Genomic DNA, 21,070 nt, shown 5'->3' on the forward strand with positions numbered 1-21,070 from the left:
CATGCTTTGCAAACTGCTTAAGGAACAAGAAAAGCAAGGGTATGAGCTACAGGAGCTGAAGCGCCAGAAGCTCTCCCTTGAGGGACCAGACACCCCACAGATTGAAGGAGCATCCATCTCCCAAAATAAAAGTTGTTGAGTTCTAATCTTAAATCTGTGATAACTTTTATTATTAGAAACCTATCTTAAGAATTATATGAGTATTAGTAATTAGGGTCCTTATTTTTATTTTTATCTTTTTTTTATTATCTCCAAGTAAGCTATAATTTTTTTTTCTCATCATCACTAAACATGAATAAAATAGTAGATTCTCTTTAGAGTAAGGAGGCAATTATTTCAAGTTTTCAATAAGAAAAATTCTAATTATTTTTATGTGGTGGCAACACTTTTTGTTTTCTGAATGAATGCTTGAACAGTGCATATTTTTTATAGTGAAGTTTATGAATGTTAAAATTGTTGGCTCTTGAAAGAATGATGAACAAAGAGAAATGTTATTGATAATCTGAAAAATCATGAAATTGATTATTGAAGCAAGAAAAAGTAGTGAAAAAAATGGTGAAAAAGAGAAAGAAAGAAAAAGAAAAAGCAAGCAGAAAAAGCCAATAGCCCTTTAAACCAAAAGGCAAGGGTAAAAAAGATCCAAGGCTTTGAGCACTAATGGATAGGAGGGCCCCAAAGGAATAAAATCCTGGCCTAAGCGGCTAAATCAAGCTGTCCCTAACCATGTGCTTGTGGCATGAAGGTCCAAGTAAAAAGCTTGAGACTGAGTGGTTAAAGTTGTGATCCAAAGCAAAAAGAGTGTGCTTAAGAACCTCTGAAAAGGTTCACCTAGTCATGTGTCTATGGCATTTACGTATTCGGTGGTAATACTGGAAAATAAAATGCTTAGGGTCACGGCCAAGACTCATAAAGTAGCTGTGTTCAAGAATCAACATACTAAACTAGGAGAATTAATAACACTATCTAAAATTCTGAGTTCCTATGGATGCCGATCATTCTGAGCTTCAAAGGATAAATTGAGATGCCAAAACTGTTCAGGAGCAAAAAGCTACTAGCACCGCTCATCTAATTAGAATCTGAGCTTCACTTAAGACTCTGAGATGTATTACCTCTTGATCTTCTGTTTATCCTATTTTATTTATCTAGTTGCTTGAGGACAAGCAATAGTTTAAGTTTGGTGTTGTGATGAGTGGATATTTTATACGCTTTTTGGGGGTATTTTCATATAGTTTTTAGTAGGATCTAGCTACTTTTTTGTATGTTTTTATTAGTTTTTATGCAAAAATCACATTTCTAGACTTTACTATGAGTTGTGTGTTTTTCTGTGATTTCAGGTATTTTCTGGCTGAAATTGAGGGACCTGAGCAAAAATTTGATTTGGAGGCTGAAAAAGGACTGCAGATGCTGTTGGATTCTAACCTCCCTACACTCAAAATGGATTTTCTAGATCTATAGAAGCCCAATTGGTGCGTTCTCAATTGCGTTGGAAAGTAGACATCCAGGGATTTTCAGAAATATATAATAGTCCATACTTTGCCCGAGTTGTGATGACGCAAACTGGCGTTTAACGCCAACTTTCTACCATATTCTGGCGTTAAACGCCAGAAACAGGATACAAGCTGGAGTTAAACGCCCAAACTGGCACAAAAGCTGGAGTTAAACTCCCAAACTGGCACAAAAGCTGGAGTTAAACGCTAGGAATAGCCTATGCATGTGAAAGCTTCATTGCTCATCCCAAACACACACCAAGTGAGCCCCGAAAATGGATTTCTGCACTATCTATCTTAGCTTACTCATTTTTTGTAACCATAGGTTACCAGTTTAATATAAAAACTACTTTTAGAGATTCATTTTGTATCTCATGACATTTTACATCTGAATTTGTATCTTCTACGGCATGAGTCTCTAAACCCCATGGTTGGGGGTGAGGAGCTCTGCTATGTCTCGATGAATTAATGCAATTATTTCTATTTTCTATTCAATCATGCTTGTTTCTATTCTAAGATATTTATTTGTACTTCAACATGATGAATGTGATGATCCATGACACTCATCACCATTCTCAATCTATGAACGCGTGCCTGACAACCACTTCTGTTCTACCTTAGATTGAATGTATATCTCTTGGGTTCCTGGTTCACGAGTTTGACTGCCTCTCCTGACAACAGAGCATTCAAATCCGTGAGATCAAAGTCTTCGTGGTATAAGCTAGAATTAATTGGCAGCATTCCTGAGATCTGGAAAGTCTAAACCTTATCTGTGGTATTCCGAGTAGGATCCGAGAAGGGATGACTGGGATGAGCTTCAAACTCATGAATGTTGGGCGCAGTGACAGTGTGCAAAAGGATCAATGGATCCTATTCCAACATTAGTGAGAACCAACAGATGATTAGCCATGTACATGGACCCTTTTCACTGAGAGGACGGCTGGTAGCCATTGACAACGGTGATCCACCAACATACAGCTTGCCATGGAAGGAGACCTGCGTGCGTGAAAAAGAAGACAGTAGGAAAGCAGAAATTCAAAAGACAGAGCATTTCCAAAACCTCAACCTGTTCTCCATTACTGCATAACAAGTATCATTTAATCCATGTTCTTTTACTTATTCCAATTAAAACTAAGAACCATTATTGATATCCTGACTAAGAGCTACAAGATAACCATAGCTTGCTTCAAGCCAACAATCTCTGTGGGATCAACCCTTACTCATGTAAGGTATTACTTTGACGACCTAGTGCACTTGCTGGTTAGTTGTGCGAAATCACAAAGCGTGATTGTAATTTCGTGTACCAACCACGAAGACTCTGATCTCACGGAATGGAAGGCTCTGTTGTCAAGAGAGGGGCAACCATGCGTCGTGGACCAGGAGGCCAAGAGATATGCATTCAAGCTTGTTTTCAGGTAGAATGGAAGTGGTTGTCAAGCACGCGTTCATAAGTGAGAATGGTGATGAGTGTCACTTGATTATCACATTCATCATGTTGAAGTGTGAATGGATATCTTACAACAAGAATAAGCTTGAATTGAATAGAAAACAGTAGTAATTGTATTAATTCATGAGGAACAACAGAGCTCCACACCTTAATCTAAGATGTGTAGAAACTTCACCGTTGAAAATACATAAGAACAATGTCTAGACATGGCCAACATAAAACAATTGAAAAAGGGTTCAAAGACCTGATCCCAAGATCAAAGATGATAAAAAGATAAAAATACAATAGTAAAAGGTTCTATTTATAGTGAACTAGCAACCTAGAGTTTACAAAAGTAAGTAAATGGCGTAGAAATCCACTTCCGGAGCCCACTTGGTGTGTTCTTGGGCTGAGCATTGAAGCTTTCATGTGCATAGACTTCTCTTGGAGTTAAACGCCAGCTTTGGTACCAGTTTGGGCGTTTAACTCTAGCTTTTATGCCAGTTCTGGCATTTAACGCCAGAAAAGGGTTTTTGACTGGCGTTTCGACACCAGTTTGGGCCATCAAATCTCGGACAAATTATGGACTATTATACATTGCTGGAAATTCCAAGATGTCTACTTTTCAACGCAATTAAGAGCGCGCCAATTGGGCTTCTGTAACTCCAGAAAATCCATTTCGAGTGCAGAGAGGTCAGAATCTAACAGCATCTACAGTTCTTTTTCAGCCTCTGAATCAAATTTTTGCTCAGGTCCCACAATTTCAGCCAGAAAATACCTGAAATCACAGAAAAATACACAAACTCGTAGTAAAGTCCAGAAATGTGATTTTTGCATAAAAACTAACAAAAATATACTAAAAAGTAACTAAATCATACTAAAAACTACCTAAAAACAATGCCAAAAAGCATATAAAATATCTGCTCATCACAATCTCAATATTAGTTCAGGAAGGATCGTCATTTTGAGTTTCCTGTATTTTTTGACTTGCAATTTATATTTAAAAGATTACTTTAGTTTTATTTGTGTTTTTGACTTCTATTCTATTTGTCGAGCTTCGTTATTCATTTCCTATTTCTTATATGTGCTGATACAAGACTATGTATATATTATTCAATCATAAAAGTGAAATGTATGATATGTGATGCTTTTGTTTGCTCCAGGCTGGTTAGAGATGCTCAAAAACAGGGTGCAGACATTGTTCTCATTCAAGTGTGCATAATTAATACTTGGGCTGAATGCCTTTCCCTGGCAGTGTTTCGTAATTATTTGACATGTCAATCATAGAAGATCCAATGCCACACAATGTTATGTTAATTTCTTTAACTTTTTACTAATGCTAAGTGGGATTTGTTTCAAGGAATTCTAATTTGTTCAAGGCAATTATCCATGGAAATATATCATTCCCATGTTTGGTTTAAGTTTTAAATTTAATTTTTAGTTTTTAACTTTCGATGTTGAAACAAACGCCTACTAAAGGTTTAGTAGAATATGAATGTGGCAAAAGGAATTTCTATTCTTACTTTATTTTTCCTGGGTGCAATTATTGGAGTCTCTGAAAACCCTGATGGGTTGTGTGTTAAGGATCTCTCATTGATGCATGACTAATTTTAGGAACTCTTTGAAGGTTATTACTTCTGTCAAGCACAAAGAGAAGATTACATTCAAAGAGCTAAGTCATATAAGGATCATCCTACAATTCTCAGGTAAAGAAACAAAAGAAATTTCTTCTGTAATGTGCTTTTCTATTAGTGTTTGTGTGCCAATTAGTGGAACTATATTAACAATTATTTACTATGTCTGTGTAATTCTGTAGTGGATCTTATTTTTGTTTCAACCTTTATAATGTAGGATGCAGAAACTTACAAAAGAGTTAGGCGTAGTCATACCAGTTAGCTTCTTTGAGGAGGCAAACAATGCACATTATAATTCAATAGCCATAATTGATGATGACAGGAGTGATATTGGGATTTATAGAAAATCCCATATCCCAGAAGGACCAGGTATCGCATGTTAAGTTATTTACGCACAATATAGTATGTGTACAATTGTCCTAACTCATTAAATAATTCCCATATAGGTTACCAGAAAAAGTTCTATTTTAATTCCGGTGACACTGGATTTAAGGTGGGTGCTTGGGATTGCCTGTAATAATTTTCTCTGCTTTGAATAAGCTTGGTTTTTGTGATTCTTTTTGTGACTACCGAATATTTTGTAACATTGGTGTTTTGCATAACAGGTTTTTCAGACTAAATTTGCAAAGATTGAAGTTGGTAAAAAATTGTGATTATTGACTGTTTACATTCTGTTTATTTTACATGTACGCTTCATAGCAAGATTTCTAAGGCTTATTGAAGGATTTTGAATCTCTAAAATTTTCTTTCTAAAAATGCTAATTTTTACTTTAGCTTTATACTAGCTATCTAAAACAATATTCAAAGTTACATTTTTTATTGTTCTTCCTGATATCAAATGGTGCTGAAGGAAGGAATTAGATAATAAAGTTGACAACTCTTATTTCATGTTAGCTATTCGCTGGGACCAATAGTTTCCTAAGGCAGCACGGGCAATGGCGCTTCAAAGTGCAAAGATTTTATTTTATCCCGCTACTATTGGTTCTGAACCACAAGACCAGGATCTTGACTCTCGTGACCACTGGAAGCGTGTAATGCAAGGACATGCTGGGGCTAATTTGGTAGGATTTTGTACTACTTAACCACCCACATTCACATATGTTACAATTTATAGTATAATAAATTTTAATATTATAGGGCATGCTGATGAGATGCGTATTCTCCCATCTCTCATTTATGTAATATATGCATGCATTCCATGCTTGCAACTGTTTCTCTTTACGACTGCTAGTCTTGAAGGTAGTTGTCGCATTGAACCTTTAAAACAAAAGAATCCAATACATGCTTTGCTGAATGTAAGAGAAAAGGAAAAAATTTTTTTACCATCTTTTTTCTGCATGTGAAATTGTAATTTGCCAAGGGTTACTATTTTTTTTACTAGATTAATTTTGACAAATGCAGGAACTTTTTGTAGCTTCAAATAGGATAGGGAAAGAGGTAATTGAGACCGAGCATGGGAATAGTGAGATTACGTTTTATGGAAACTCCTTTATAGCAGGTAATCCAGCTCTTCTCTTTTTTGCGCATAAAATATTAGACTATGAAAATGTTAGTCTTTTTAACTGCAGGCATAGTTTAGTATTACTTGTCATTTTTTGGTTTAATCTTCTCTTTGATATCTTTGATCAGGACCAACTGGAGAAATAGTTGCAGCTGCTGATGATAAACATGAAGCCGTTCTTGTTGCTCAATTCGATTTGGACAAGATCAAATCCCAGAGACATTGTTTGGGGAGGGGGGTATTTCACGACCGGCGCCCGGAGCTATATAAGGTGTTTTTAACATTTGATGGCACCAATGCTATCGTATGATACATTATCATTTCATTTTGTGATTGCTCAAGAATCATAATTAGGATACTTCAAAATTCTACATGCTTCAAGAGCACAAGAGTCACTCACAAGAAAAGCAAAGGAACAGCTTACAAAATATCATCTGTCAGATCAATGTAACTTAATAAATGTGGAACTAAAAATACTCGGTGAATAATTATTCATTTGAATAATTTTGAGCGATGTATGAACAATTGAACATCACTCTGTACAATTTTCCTATGGACTCTATTTTAACTGTTCCAGATTTGCTATTTATTGTAAGTGCATGTAAACGAATAAAAATAAATTTAAATCCATGCAAAAAATCAATTTTGACTTATTTATTTGAGTGAGATTTTGTATTTCATTCTTATTCTTTTTATTCTTTTTTTTACTTTAAAATTATATGTATCCAAGATTTTTTTTTTCTTATACATTCTGTCATCATTTTTTTTCCTGTTAAAAAAAATTATAGAGAACTAACTTGTAGTTTGTCAATACTAACTAATTTTAGGGTTTAATGTTTGTAATTAAGGGTATAGAATTAATAGTTTATGATTCATGATTTAGAAGTTAAGAGAAGCAAAATAATTAAAAAAATTGAGTAATGTTGACTTAAAAAACTAGTTACCTAGCATTACTCTTAAATTTTTTTTTAAGAAATGTAACTTGAATTATCGTCATAAAATTTGTGTTTATTGCCAAAATATTTCTCTGTTTTTCATCACAAAATTGCTGTATTTATTGTCAATAATTACCTTTAAAAAATTTTTGGTTTATTATCCCAAAATTTAGGTGTTTATTAAAAATTGTTTGTTTTCTTTGTATTTCTCTTAAAAAATTTGTGTTTAACAAGTTTCTGTATTTATGGTCAAACAATTTATGTGTTTACTTCCTATATTACTCTTAAAATTTTTTTCTTTAAAAAAAACTTGTGTATATCATTACAAAATTTCTGTATCGTCAATAATTTTATATATTTGTTTTCTGTTTATAATTTGTGTTTTTCTTCAAAATTTTGTGCTTATTATTAAAAAGTTTTTGTATCGTCAATCAATGAGTTTGCTTCTAATTCAAAATTGATATATTTATGTATTTTATGTAAAAAGATTTAATTATTTTTATTTCTTATACACATTTTCTATGTTTATCTTTCTTCTTTTTTTTCACAATTTTTAAATGAAAAAAAACACATAAAAGAAGAAAAAAATTTAAAAAGAAGAATAAAACAAAATGAGAAGAAGAAACATAAAAGTAGCCAAAGATGGAACACCTTCTTTGAACTGCTTACACCAACCAAGTAATGGAGTCGTTTGATTTTCACCAGCTTGAGGAGATTGCATCTTGTAACAAGTTTTATTGGAAGAACTGATTTTTGTATTTTTTATTTTTTTTTTCATGTTTGGCTTGTTAGTGAAATAATTTTTTCATGTGATGGTCTAATTTTTCAAGAGACTGAATATGACTTTTTAGATGATATATAATATTATTATGAAATATCATATACATGGCATATTGGCATGTGACGTGTCAAATTAAAAAAAAAATTGAATCACCACTTTATTATTGATCTTAATTAAAAATAGTCAATTAAATATTTTTATTATAAATAGTAATGATGGACGTTATTATGAACCAAAGAATAAGACCTTTTTATGACAATGATTTTGATATTTTTTATTTGCTAAATAATTAAATAAACTATTTGAAATATTTATACTTTCATTTAAAATCTTACATGAAATAATAATAGACAATAGTCTTTAGATTAAGGCTTTTTCTTTATTTAAATAAATCATTAACAAATTTGAAGAGTACTTCTTTTAGTGATTTGATAATTTAAGAGCATTTTTAATTTGGTGGTTTATCATATCGAAAAGATAAAAAAATTCAAAACTCTTTATACTAAAAAACTAGGAAGATAATTAAAAATATAAATTAAGATTTTCAGATATTTTTTCATAAAATATTTCACAATTATATATATATATATATATATATATATATATATATATATATATATATATATATATATATATATATATATATATATATATATATATATATATATCAGGCTACCATGTACATTATTATTATTATTATTATTATTATTATTATTATTATTATTTAATATCTGAATATTTATTATAAAATATTACGTCTTTATTATTATGATTTTTTAATACTTATAAATATTCTTTGATATTGTATTATTTCACACGATTTGAATAAAATCAATAGACACAAATCTTTTTTTATTGCTTTTTCTTATTCTTTCTAACAATTATTATTATTATTATTATTATTATTATTATTATTATTATTATTATTATTATTGGATTAATATGCAGTTTAATTTCATATCTATTAATATATAATCCATTGTTTTTGTATTTATGTCATTACAATGTATAAATGCAAATAGTAATCAATCAACGTGAAAGATTAATTAAGATGACAAATTACAATAATACTATTTGCATACCAAATATTTTTAATATTTGTGTAAAATATAATTATTATTAATTAATTATGTATTTAGATTATCTTTTATAATTTTTTATTTATTTGAATTTTAATTAATCTTTGATAAATTTCGGACATTGATTTTCTATTTTTTTTCCAAAAAAAATTATATATTTAATATTTAAATAATAATTTGAGATGATATTAGAAGAAAAAAAATAGAGGAAGAAATAAAAATTTAATAGTTATGACATGTAGCCTTTGAGGTGATGGATGTGTAGCGGTGTTGGTAAAATTTGTGGTTGAATGAAGGGCAATTCAGACTTTTTCAAATATTTGTGTCTTGTTCATTATTTTTACCAAACATAATACATAAACACAAATATTTTATGTCTATGTTTTTAGTGTCCGTGCCTTTGTGTCTAAGTCTCATCTTATACATTAACCAAACGGAGCCTAATGTACGCATAACAAAATTGAATTTTTTTAATCTCGTAATTGATGGTTTTAGTTTAAACCAAAGAGAACAGGTTAAGGATCTTAATTGTTTTTTATATAGAATTATAGGCAAGGACAGACTTATGTATATATTAGTAGCGGCAAGTCACAAATGCCCCGTTAAAATTTAGAAAATTACTTAAAAGTATACAGACTACAGTAGTATTATATTTTTGCCCCCGTTAGTTTGTTAAACTTGCTCTGATTATGTTAGATGAACATAAAAATTATTTTATTAGATTTGGCTTTATATATAAATTTATTGTGTTAATTAAATTTTTTCATAAAATTATTTTATTAAACTCAAATAAGGTCTTAATGAAGAAAATAATATTGTGTGTAACATACAAGATAACTTTAAAAAAAAAAAACTCAATTTTAAATTAAAAAAAAAATTACAAATTCTGCCATCTTCTTCCATTTTAAATAATCCAACCAAAAATAGATTATTCAAAAATTAAAATCTAACAAACATGGCATTAGTAAATCCACTTAGCAAATAATTTAAACCAACTAAAACTTTAAGTATTTTTTTTTAAGAAAAAATATACTTTAATTCACTCATCTCAATCAAAACTGAATTTTTATCTCCTTTATACTACCAAATATATATATATATATATATATATATATATATATATATAAAATACAACAAAAAATTAGAATATCAATACCTTTTAGGCGTGATAGTAACGACAATGGCACAGTGGTGACATCAATAACGCGATAACCACACTAATTGAGGGCCAAAAATGAGGTTATATTAGGATTTTTTATTTAAAAAAAAAACAGTAACAGAAGGAGATGAGGGAGTTGTCCAACCTACCTAGAGGAGGGAGAGACATACAACTCCAGCGACAAAAAGAGCAGCGATAACAACAACACCAACGGTAGTGGAGGCAATGGGAGCAGCCCTGCTTCAGGTGACAAAATACGATCTAAGCGAGTCTACGAAGTTTTTAGAGAAGAATGCAAGTGGCCGACGTTAATGGAAGGTGGTCGGAGGGGCTGCCGGAGGTAGAGAGAAAAGAGAGAAAGAGAGGAGAGTGGTGGAGAGAGAAGGAAGTTTTCGAAAATTAAGGGGGAGGGTCAAACGTTTTGAAATTAGGGCATCGTTATCCTTGAATTTATCTGTCGATAAATTTGATGAATTTATCGGCAGATAAATCTAACGGTAGCATATTCAATGACATCAAGACGCACGCCGCGTTCCACTAAATGTGCTTAACAGCGGATAAATCTGCTTTTAGATTTCACGTTTATTATTCTATTTTTTCCTCCAAAAATTATTGATAAATTTATTGTTCGAAAAAAAAAATTTGTCTGTAATTATTTGACAAGATGAATTTGATGCATAAATCGCCTATAAATCTGATGGTATATTCACCGTTAATATGCGATACTAAATTTAGTAGTACTCAACATTTTTTGGTAGTGTTTATTAGAATTATTTTTAAGTTAAGATATTTTATTAAGTAGTTGATATATAGATAACTTTTAAATCTCAATTTTCAACCATTATTTTATAGAAGTAAATATTGAATCACTTTTTATATACCTTGCTTAAATTTAAGATAACTAATTTTAGTGTTTGATAATGAAAAAGTAATTTGATTACTTTAATTTTATCTATTGAATATATATATATATATATATATATATATATATATATATATATATGCAATCTAACCAATTATCAAAGTTAAATTAATTTTTTTTATATTTTTAAAATTATAAAGGATATGTTTATTTATTGGTGTTTTTTTTTTTTGAAGTTAGCTTTGATTTTAATAATCATAATTTAAAATTTTTTTACTAAAATGATTACAATAAAATGTTGACTTTATGATCGGATAGAAAATATTTTTTAAATGATTGTTTAGTAGTCTATATAAAAAAATAAAGAGATTATGTTCTTCTAAACTAAAGAGATAGATTGATAAAATGAGAAAATAAGATTTTATTCAAATTTAAAACAAGATAGCATATTTATACATTATGAAAACTATAAATTCAATAGTGATTGAGATTTTATTTTATTATTTTAATGTTTTTTATATTTTAAAATATAAAACAAAAATAGATACATTTTAAATAATATTTTATTATTTTAGATTATTAAATTTTTTAATGGATGCATTAGTCAAATAATTGATAATTGATTATATTTTATAATTGTTCCTGTCCAATAATCTAAGCCGAGGTATAACTCCTTGTTCCGTGTATATGAAGTTTTTTGTCCTAAGAGCATAGACGCCGAGCTATACTTTAGCCGTCGACAAACACCGAAGGAGGTTGGGACCTACAAAGAGACTCCAACACTCAAGTCAGAAAGAGTACTTTAGCTTTCTTTGAAAGAGAAAATAAAAGAGAGAGTTATCTGTGTACTTATCTTGCTATATTTACTTGGTTCTGTTTATATAAGATTTGTATATGACTTAATTGTGGTATCTTCTCCTCATTCCGAGATATGAGGCATGAAGACGGTCTGGGAATCTGGCAGAGAATCGTATGTTGGCTTCTTTGAAAAAGTATTTTTAGGATTATCAGCAAGTAACCGTTCTCTTTTTGAATTTGCTGCACGTGGTCGAGTTATAGCCATAGTTATTAAACTCGACTCGACACGACCGGTTCGACCGGAAACTCAGTCACCCAGTCATCTGGTCGGGCTGAGTTACTCGCCGAACCGTTTAAGCAATGAACCCGGTAAAAATCGGTCCATCCGGCGGGTTTTATGAAAACCGGTGACCCAGTCCGGTTCTTTTTTTTTTTTTTTTGAGGAAAACGGTGCCGTTCTCTTACTCACTTACCCCCGCGTGGTGCCCTAACCTAGAACCAGATCCCATCTCACCTTTCTCTTCTCTCGCCACTCTCTCCCTCAAGCTCGTTGCCGCCTCAAGCTCACGTCGCCGCCTCAAGCTCGTCATAAGCCCTGTCATGCTAAGCTCGTCTTCCTGCTTCGGCCATTAACGCTTCCTCCGCCGTGAGTCTGGGTTTAGGGTTTTAGCTTCAGCCCAGGTATTTCATCAATGCTTGCTTCGTCTCTCTGCCCAGGTGAGTTCCAGCTTCGGCCCTGTTATTCCTCTTTCAATTTCATATTTTCATTGCTGTAATTTTTTAGTACATCTTGAATTTGTTGTTGAAAGTTGAGTTTGTTACTGAAATTATGATTTAGCTAATGTTAATTTGCTGTATCCAGAGGAATATTTAATTCAACACAGGACTATGCTTCTTCATTCGATGGAGATGGCCATGGCACGTGAGTGTTTTGGGTTTTACAAATGAGTGTTATGTTTCATTGTTGTTTACTATGATTAGCTACTTATCCATCCACTTATTAATTGGATGCTTTATAGAGTTTTGTTATATCTTTGAAAATTTCTGTCTTTTACTTGACTTTTTTACGAATCTTATCTTAATTATAATTATTTGAATTTTATACTCATTTAAACCATCACTTCAAATAGATGGCCAGGCCCCACGGGCTACAGTTGTTAATTTCACTTCTCTTTTTTTTTTTTTTAGATTTTGATTCTGATGCATGTCTAATACACAGGCATACAGCAGCAGGAAACCATGAAATTCCGGTGATTGTTACTGGGCATCACCTTGGGAATGCTAGTGGGATGGCTCCTTGTTCACAGTAAACCACTAAACCATGAGTTTTTGTTGGCATATAGTGTCAAGTTTGCAATAGGACCATATATTTATTACTTGTCAAGAATTGTGATTCTTTTTATTAAGCTACGGGTATTTGAATATAAAGCTTGGTTAGAGTCATTAGTATGCTGAATAACTAGTATAAGGATTCTCTGTGTTCTTGAAGAATTTGAGCTTTTTAATAGGATAATTGATGCTGTAAGTTAAATTTGATGCTGAACATATTATAAATGTGGTTGTTGCTGGAAGTAGAATTTGTTGCTGGATAATTGAGTTGCGTTGAATTTGTTATTGAACCTTGTTGTTGTGTTGCTTAGAAAATGCTAAATCTTTTGTTAGGGTTTGTTATTCTTAATTGTGATCTTTCTCTCTTTTCCAACTCTGTTATAAATAAAGCTCTTGCTTCCCTCTAAGAAGAAGTTCTTGCTTCCCTCTAAGAAGAAGTGTGTAGAATTGATTCATTAATGGAAGAATAAGATGAAGTTAATTTACTTCACTAGTTTTTTGAAGCTCTCTCTTCAAACTCTTCATTCTCTCTTTCTTTGTAAAGACTTACATTTTAAATTTTAATACATAATTTTAATTTTATTTATATAATTTTATATTTTTTAAATTATGACCGGGTCAACTGGGTGAATCAGTGATCCACCAGTTGAACCGGTGATTCAGTCATATAACCAGATTAATTGTTGGTTCGGTTCTAATAACTATGGTTATAGTACACGCAGCTGACTTATACAGATGTATCACGATGCTTTATTTTGAATTTTCAAGTGGTCAAGCTATAACTTACGTAGTCGACTTATAAGAACAGATCAGACTTAATCTCTAAATTATAACTTATATCCGTCAGAGTTATAATGACCAGATTAATAATAATTAAAAACTTTTATTATAATACATGTACAATATTTGTTTACACCGTCAAAAATTTTTGGATTTGTCATTAATTATAGGTTAGTTTGAAAGCCAAAGAAATGGATTTTAAAAATCCGAACTTTTTGAGTAAGTTAAAGGGAGGAAAAAGGAAAAATCAATGTTAACCTATTTTAGAGAAAATGAAAAAGTACAATTCTTTTTAAAAAATAATTTATTATTAAAAATAACAAATAAATTAGTAGATTTTGAGTTATTTTTATTTTTTATAATCTTATAAAAAAATAATTAACCTCATTCATATATAAATTATTTTTAAAATTTAAATTATTGATATAAAATATATAATAAATAGAGAGTTGTTTTGTTTAATTACTATCTATGATGTATGGACACGGGACATGACACGATACGGGACATGTTGACACGCAAATTATATTTTAAATATAAAGTATTTTTTAGATAAATCGTAATTATATTTTAATATTTTATTGATATTAAATATAAATTAATTTTTTAAATTATTTTTAATGCCTTATTTTAATTATATCAAGTATTTAAAATATTTTTTGTTTTAATAAATAATAATATATACTATATCTAAATATATTTTAAGAATATATATTAAGAATAAGACCGAACACGCTGACACGTGATGGTATTTAAGTGTGTCGAAGAAAAATTTTTTATTTTTTATTGAGACACAATTTGGACACAGCAGATACGCGTGTCGGACGAGTGTCGGTGAGTGTCGTGTCCGAAATGTGTCCGACACGTAGACACGGCAACTCAGCAAAATGTCCGTGTTTCATAGATTGCTATAAAGAAAAAGAAAAGTAAAGAAATAAAATAATTAAACCAAAAGAGGAAGAAAATAACAATGACGTCGTAGGTCACGTTTCACCACGTTTTTAAGTATCAAATTGGAATTGGAATATCAGAAGTTGACTCTTTGCTTTAATTTATCTAGATGGTCAATTTCTTCCATTCCATGCGCATGCGTTGCCACTATTATTATATCAGCATGCTTTGATCATTTTACGTAGTATGGACTATGATCGAAATATTATGGCATCTATTTGTTAATTACTTCAGAGAAATTAAAAAATTAAAGTAAATAGAAAAGACAATGAAGGTTCAAGGGTTGTTTGAACATAAAGGAAGATACAGCTTCAATTCTTTACAAATTACAACTAAATTAACGTGTGTCCCCTTTTTATTAGTTCATTAAACTTGGCTTAATTAGAAAAGACCAGAATTTGGTTCCTCATGAGAAAAAAAAGGTTCCAATTTTGTATGAGGGAGAGTTTTCTTTTTCCCTTTAATTTTGAAGACTATTATAATTACATACCTAATATTTATATAGAATATTGAAATGGACAGGATCAAGAAAAAGTAGAAAATGATAAAAGGAAGGTTTGTCCTGTACAGACTAATTTGGAGTTTGAATGTGTAAAGTAGAAAAGTCGAGTGACATATGGTATAATACTATTCAAAAAATACTATTATCTTAGTTATAAATAACTAAGTTTAACAAGCACTATATATCAATACATTAATTAAAGATGTTAAAACTATTTTTCAGCCAAATATTCTTTTCTTGTGACTTAAGTTTTGCCAGCCGCCCAACTTGATTCAATTTGGCAGTGTTTATAAAATAACCGACCTAGCTAGTTAATAAGTTCAATACATATAGGAAAAAATAAAAAAGATGTAGTACGAATGAAAAAATAAACTACGAGATTATTAGTTACTTTATATCTCAATAAGGAAGTTTTAATTGATAAAATGGAATACATATATATAGAGTGCATCTTTGTAGAGCTTTTCAACTTGGATTTGATGGATTAAAAAATGTTTGAGATTTTTGATAGTTTTATAGAAAAAAATGAAAAATTTATTAAATTAATACTTGAAAATGTCTAAAGAGAAGGTGTTAGAATTTAATATTAAAAAAATTAAAATATCTTTTAAAGATTAAACTTGTTTAATTATATTAGAAATTTTAATTTTAATTTTAAAAGTACTAGAATATATTTTTAGTTAATTTTAAAAAGAATAAAATATCCTTATAGAAACATTTTAAAATTACTAAAATACCATTTTAGGATTAAGACTATTTGATTGTGTTATCATAATAAATTAGAAATGTGAATTTAATTTAATTTAAAAGACTAAAATATTATTTTTGTCAATTTTTAAAATGACAAAAGTAACTGTTACAGTAGATAACCGAAGATTAGTGGGCTGAACTTATTAGATTGGTCCAATCGCTCAAAAGAGGGATCCTCTGACCGGGTCAGCATTTAGGAACCTCCGTCCGATTTGTTTGCGTGTGAGTGAATGGGGGTAGTACTTGCAAAGACACTCCGATGCCTAAGTCAGCAAGAGTCTAAGCAAGTTTTTAGAGTATGGGAACTTAGAGATACCTGAGGGGTGTCAGTATATTTATAGTGGTGAACTCATAACCACCGTTGAAGTGGTTTCATCTTTTAAGAAAGATAACCGTCCCTTTATCTTAGGGAAGTCAAGATATGGCTCCTGGAAGTGGGTTGAGAGATTTTAAGGGCAGTTATTTATTTGAATAAGTATTATCTGCTAGCTAACCTTCGTTTCCGACTTCCTTGTGGCGGAGCCTGTGTTGAGTCCGACCTCTTGTGGCGAGATTGGTTGTGGAAAAGATCAATCTTGTGGATTGGGTCTTTTTATCTCGTTTGGATTTAAGTCTTGGCATTGAATTAGGGTAAGAAGAGTAACATTTTAAAAATAATTTTAAAAGATTAAAATACTCATGCGTGATTAAAATTGTTTATCCCTATGAAAATTAGAAATTTCAGTTTATTTTAAAAAGATTAAAAATAACCTTTTTAAAATTAGTTTTAAAAACACTAAAAAAATTTCTAAGTTTAAGATTATTTAATTATATTCAAAAATAGATATTTAAACTTTACTTATTTTAAGAATACTAAAATATTCTTTTAGTTAATTTTTAAAAAGACTAAATGCTTATTTAAAAATTGGAGTCAATTGCAATAACCAAATGATAGTGTGATGATTGCATCAACGTGTAATAAAAATTTTACATGATCAAATGTCACCTAATTAAAATTTAATTATTTTAGCATAATAATTAATTATTATTGGTTTAACTTAATTAATTATGTGATTGTAAAATTTGAGGCCGAAAATTGTAGAATAATATATTGTTGAATTTTGACTGGCCTTTCAAACTAAAATACCAACAAATTACGAGTTAGGACGAAAACCAATATTCCGTTGAGAGAGTTAAAATTTTTTTTTTAAAATTTTTTTTAAAAAATATCCTATGCGGCTGTCACTCACACAGCTAACCAGTCTGGAGGCATCACCCATGGCTGATGGCTACATCCCATCCTCGCAGTGAAAATTAATGCTCACGCACTCTGTCACATTACGTCTAATCTCCTGTTGGTTCCCTCCCCTACTGGAATAGAATCCCTCTTTTGCGTCTGTCACTAACGCCCAGCAGGTTACAATTTTGAAGCACGTCACATTCATTCATTACCGGAATCCTACTCGGAATACCACAGACAAGGTGAGACTTTCCGGATTCCCAGGATCCTACTCGGAATACCACAGACAAGGTGAGACTTTCCGGATCCTCATAAATGCCGCCATCCATCTAGCTTATACCACGAAGATTCTGTTGGGGAATCTAAGAGATACACATTCAAGCTCTTTGTTGCATGTAGAACGGAAGTGGTTGTCAATCACGCGCGTTCATAAGTGAGAATGATAATGAGGGTAATCTGACTCATCACATTCATCATGTTCTTGGGTACGAATGAATATCTTGGAATAAGAATAAGAGAGATTTGAATAAAAGATAATAGAATTTCATTAATACTTGAGGTACAGCAGAGCTCCACACCCTTAATCTATGGTGTGCAGAAACTCCACCGTTGAAAATACATAAGCAAAGGGTTCAGGCATGGCCGAATGGCCAGCCCCCAAAACGTGATCACAGGATTCAAAATACAATCCAGGATGTCTAATACAATAGATAAATGTCCTATATATACTAGACTAGCTACTAGGGTTTACATGAGTAAGTAATTGATGCATAAATCCACTTCCGGGGCCCACTTGGTGTATGCTTGGGCTGAGCTTGATCATTCCACGAGCTAAGGCATTTCTTGGCGTCAAACTCCAGGTTATGACGTGTTTTGGGCGTTCAACTCCGGATCATGACTTTTTTCTTGCGTTTAACTCCAGACAGCAGCATGAACTTGGCGTTTAACGCCAAGTTACGTCGTCATTCTTCGAATAAAGTATGGACTATTATATATTGCTAGAAAGCCCTGGATGTCTACTTTCCAACGCCGTTGAGAGCGCGCCAATTGGAGTTCTGTAGCTCCAGAAAATCCATTTCGAGTGCAGGGAGGTCAGATTCCAACAGCATCAGCAGCCCTTTTGTCAGCCTTTTTCAGAGTTTTGCTCAAGTCCCTCAATTTCAGCCAGAATTTACCTGAAATCACAGAAAAACACACAAACTCATAGTAAAGTCCAGAAATGTGAATTTAACATAAAAACTAATGAAAACATCCCTAAAAGTAGCTCAAACTTACTAAAAACTATATAAAAACAATGCCAAAAAGCGTATAAATTATCCGCTCTGAAAAAATAAAAAAAGAAATTAAATAATTATATTGACAAAATAAGTAAAATTATCAAAAATAGGAAATTATTTTAATAAATTATATTGTTTTAATTTCTTTTTTTTATAAATTAAAATAATTTATATTATTTTATTTATTAAATAATTATTTTAATAAATTATATTTTTTTTAGTTTCAGAAAAAATAAAATTCAGAAATTTCGAAAATTACTAACCTCTCTTTCAAAAATTATTTTCGAAATTTCTCCTCTCTTTTCTTCTTCTATTTAATTATTTAATTACTAACACTTCTCTTCACCTCTCTTCATCTCAAATCACCACCTCTATCCTTACCCATTCTTCTTCACTCTTCTTCCCTTTCTTCTTCTACTAACATAAAGGAATCTCTATACTGTGACATAGATGATTCCACTTTCTTTTCTTGTTCTCTTCTTCCCTATATGAGCAGGAACAAGGAAAAAGACAAAAGCTTCCACCTCTGAGTCATGGGAGATGGAAAGACTAATATAAGCCGTCATAGCTCAGTGGTAGAACATGTGGCTGCAAATCAAGAGATCCCTGAGATACCTCAGGGGATAAATTGTCCTCCACACAACTATTGGGAGCAAATAATGATAAAAACACCAAAATCACTAGGGATCATGCAACAGAAGCAAGGAAGAGACATAAAGGAGCTCAAAAAGCACCATTGGATCTTCAAGAAGGCGCCACCCTCACTCAGGTGGACTCATTCCTTGTTCTAAATTTTTTTTCTCTTTTTCCTACTTTTCGTTTTTTTTTTATATGTTTATCTACTTCATGATCATTAGTATGTAGTAACTATGCCTTAAAGATTATGAATAATTCCATGAATCCTTCACCTTTCTTAAATGAAAAATGTTTTAATTCAAAAGAACAAGAAGTACATAAATTTCGAATTTATCCTTGAATTTAATTTAATTATATTAATGTGGTGACAATACTTTTTGTTTTCTGAATGAATGATTGAACAGTGCATATGTCTTTTGATATTGTTGTTTATGAGTGTTAAAATTGTTGGCTCTTGAAAGAATGATGAACAAAGAGAAATGTTATTGATGATCTGAAAAAAATCATGAAATTGATTCTTGAAGCAAGAAAAAGCAGTGAAAAAGCAAAAGCTTGAAAAAAAAATGGCGAAAAAAAAAATATATAGAAAGAAAAAGAAAAAGCAAGCAGAAAAAGCCAATAGCCCTTAAAACCAAAAGGCAAGGGTAGCAAGGATCCAAGGCTTTGAGCATCAATGGATAGGAGGGCCCAAGGAAATAAAATCCAGGCCTAAGCGGCTAAATCAAGCTGTCCCTAACCATGTGCTTGTGTCATTAAGGTCCAAGTGAAAAGCTTGAGACTGAGTGGTTAAAGTCGTGATCCAAAGCAAAAAGAGTGTGCTTAAGAGCTCTGGACACCACTAACTGGGGACTCTAGCAAAGCTGAGTCACAATCTGAAAAGGTTCACCCAGTTATGTGTCTGTGGCATTGATGTATCCGGTGGTAATACTGGAAAACAAAGTGCTTAGGGCCACGGCCAAGACTCATAAGTAGCTGTGTTCAAGAATCAACATGCTTAACTAGGAAAGTCAATAACACTATCCGAAATTCTGAGTTCCCAGAGACGCCAATCACTCTGAACTTCAAAGGAAAAAGTGAGATGCCAAAACTATTCAGAAGCAAAAAAGCTACAAGTCCCGCTCATCTAATTAAATTAATATTCATTGATATTCTGAAATTTATAGTATATTCTCTTCTTTTTATCCTATTTGATTTTCAGTTGCTTGGGGACAAGCAACAATTTAAGTTTGGTGTTGTGATGAGCGGATAATTTATACGCTTTTTGGCATTGTTTTTATATAGTTTTTAGTAAGTTTGAGCTACTTTTAGGGATGTTTTCATTAGTTTTTATGTTAAATTCACATTTCTGGACTTTACTATGAGTTTGTGTGTTTTTCTTTGATTTCAGGTAAATTCTGGCTGAAATTGAGGGACTTGAGCAAAACTCTGAAAAAGGCTGACAAAAGGACTGCTGATGCTGTTGGAATCTGACCTCCCTGCACTCGAAATGGATTTTCTGGAGCTACAGAACTCCAATTGGCGCGCTCTCAACGGCGTTGGAAAGTAGACATCCAGGGCTTTCCAGCAATATATAATAGTCCATACTTTATTCGAAGAATGACGACGTAACTTGGCGTTAAACGCCAAGTTCATGCTGCTGTCTGGAGTTAAACGCCAGAAAAACGTCATGATCCGGAGTTGAACGCCCAAAACACGTCATAACCTGGAGTTTGACGCCAAGAAATGCCTTAGCTCGTGGATTGATCAAGCTCAGCCCAAACATACACCAAGTGGGCCCCGGAAGTGGATTTATGCATCAATTACTTACTCATGTAAACCCTAGTAGCTAGTCTAGTATATATAGGACATTTATCTATTGTATTAGACATCCTGGATCCTGGATTGTATTTTGAATCCTGTGATCACGTTTTGGGGGCTGGCCATTCGGCCATGCCTGAACCCTTTGCTTATGTATTTTCAACGGT

General features: G+C 31.6%; 1 long non-coding RNA gene and 1 pseudogene across 1 annotated transcript; both read left to right on the forward strand.

Moving 5' to 3' along the window:
• Nucleotides 1-6,656, forward strand: part of LOC112727389 (N-carbamoylputrescine amidase-like) — a 29,223-nt pseudogene extending 22,567 nt beyond the window's left edge.
• Nucleotides 6,657-12,129: 5,473 nt separating this feature from the next.
• On the forward strand, nucleotides 12,130-13,233 carry LOC112749155 (uncharacterized). Its single transcript, XR_003175072.2, has 3 exons — nucleotides 12,130-12,379; nucleotides 12,525-12,584; nucleotides 12,882-13,233. It is a non-coding gene; the product is annotated as an uncharacterized lncRNA (long non-coding RNA).
• Nucleotides 13,234-21,070: the final 7,837 nt, after the last annotated feature.

The sequence above is a fragment of the Arachis hypogaea genome, chromosome 2 (assembly GCF_003086295.3).
Source record: "Arachis hypogaea cultivar Tifrunner chromosome 2, arahy.Tifrunner.gnm2.J5K5, whole genome shotgun sequence".
NCBI classification, from domain to species: domain Eukaryota; kingdom Viridiplantae; phylum Streptophyta; class Magnoliopsida; order Fabales; family Fabaceae; genus Arachis; species Arachis hypogaea.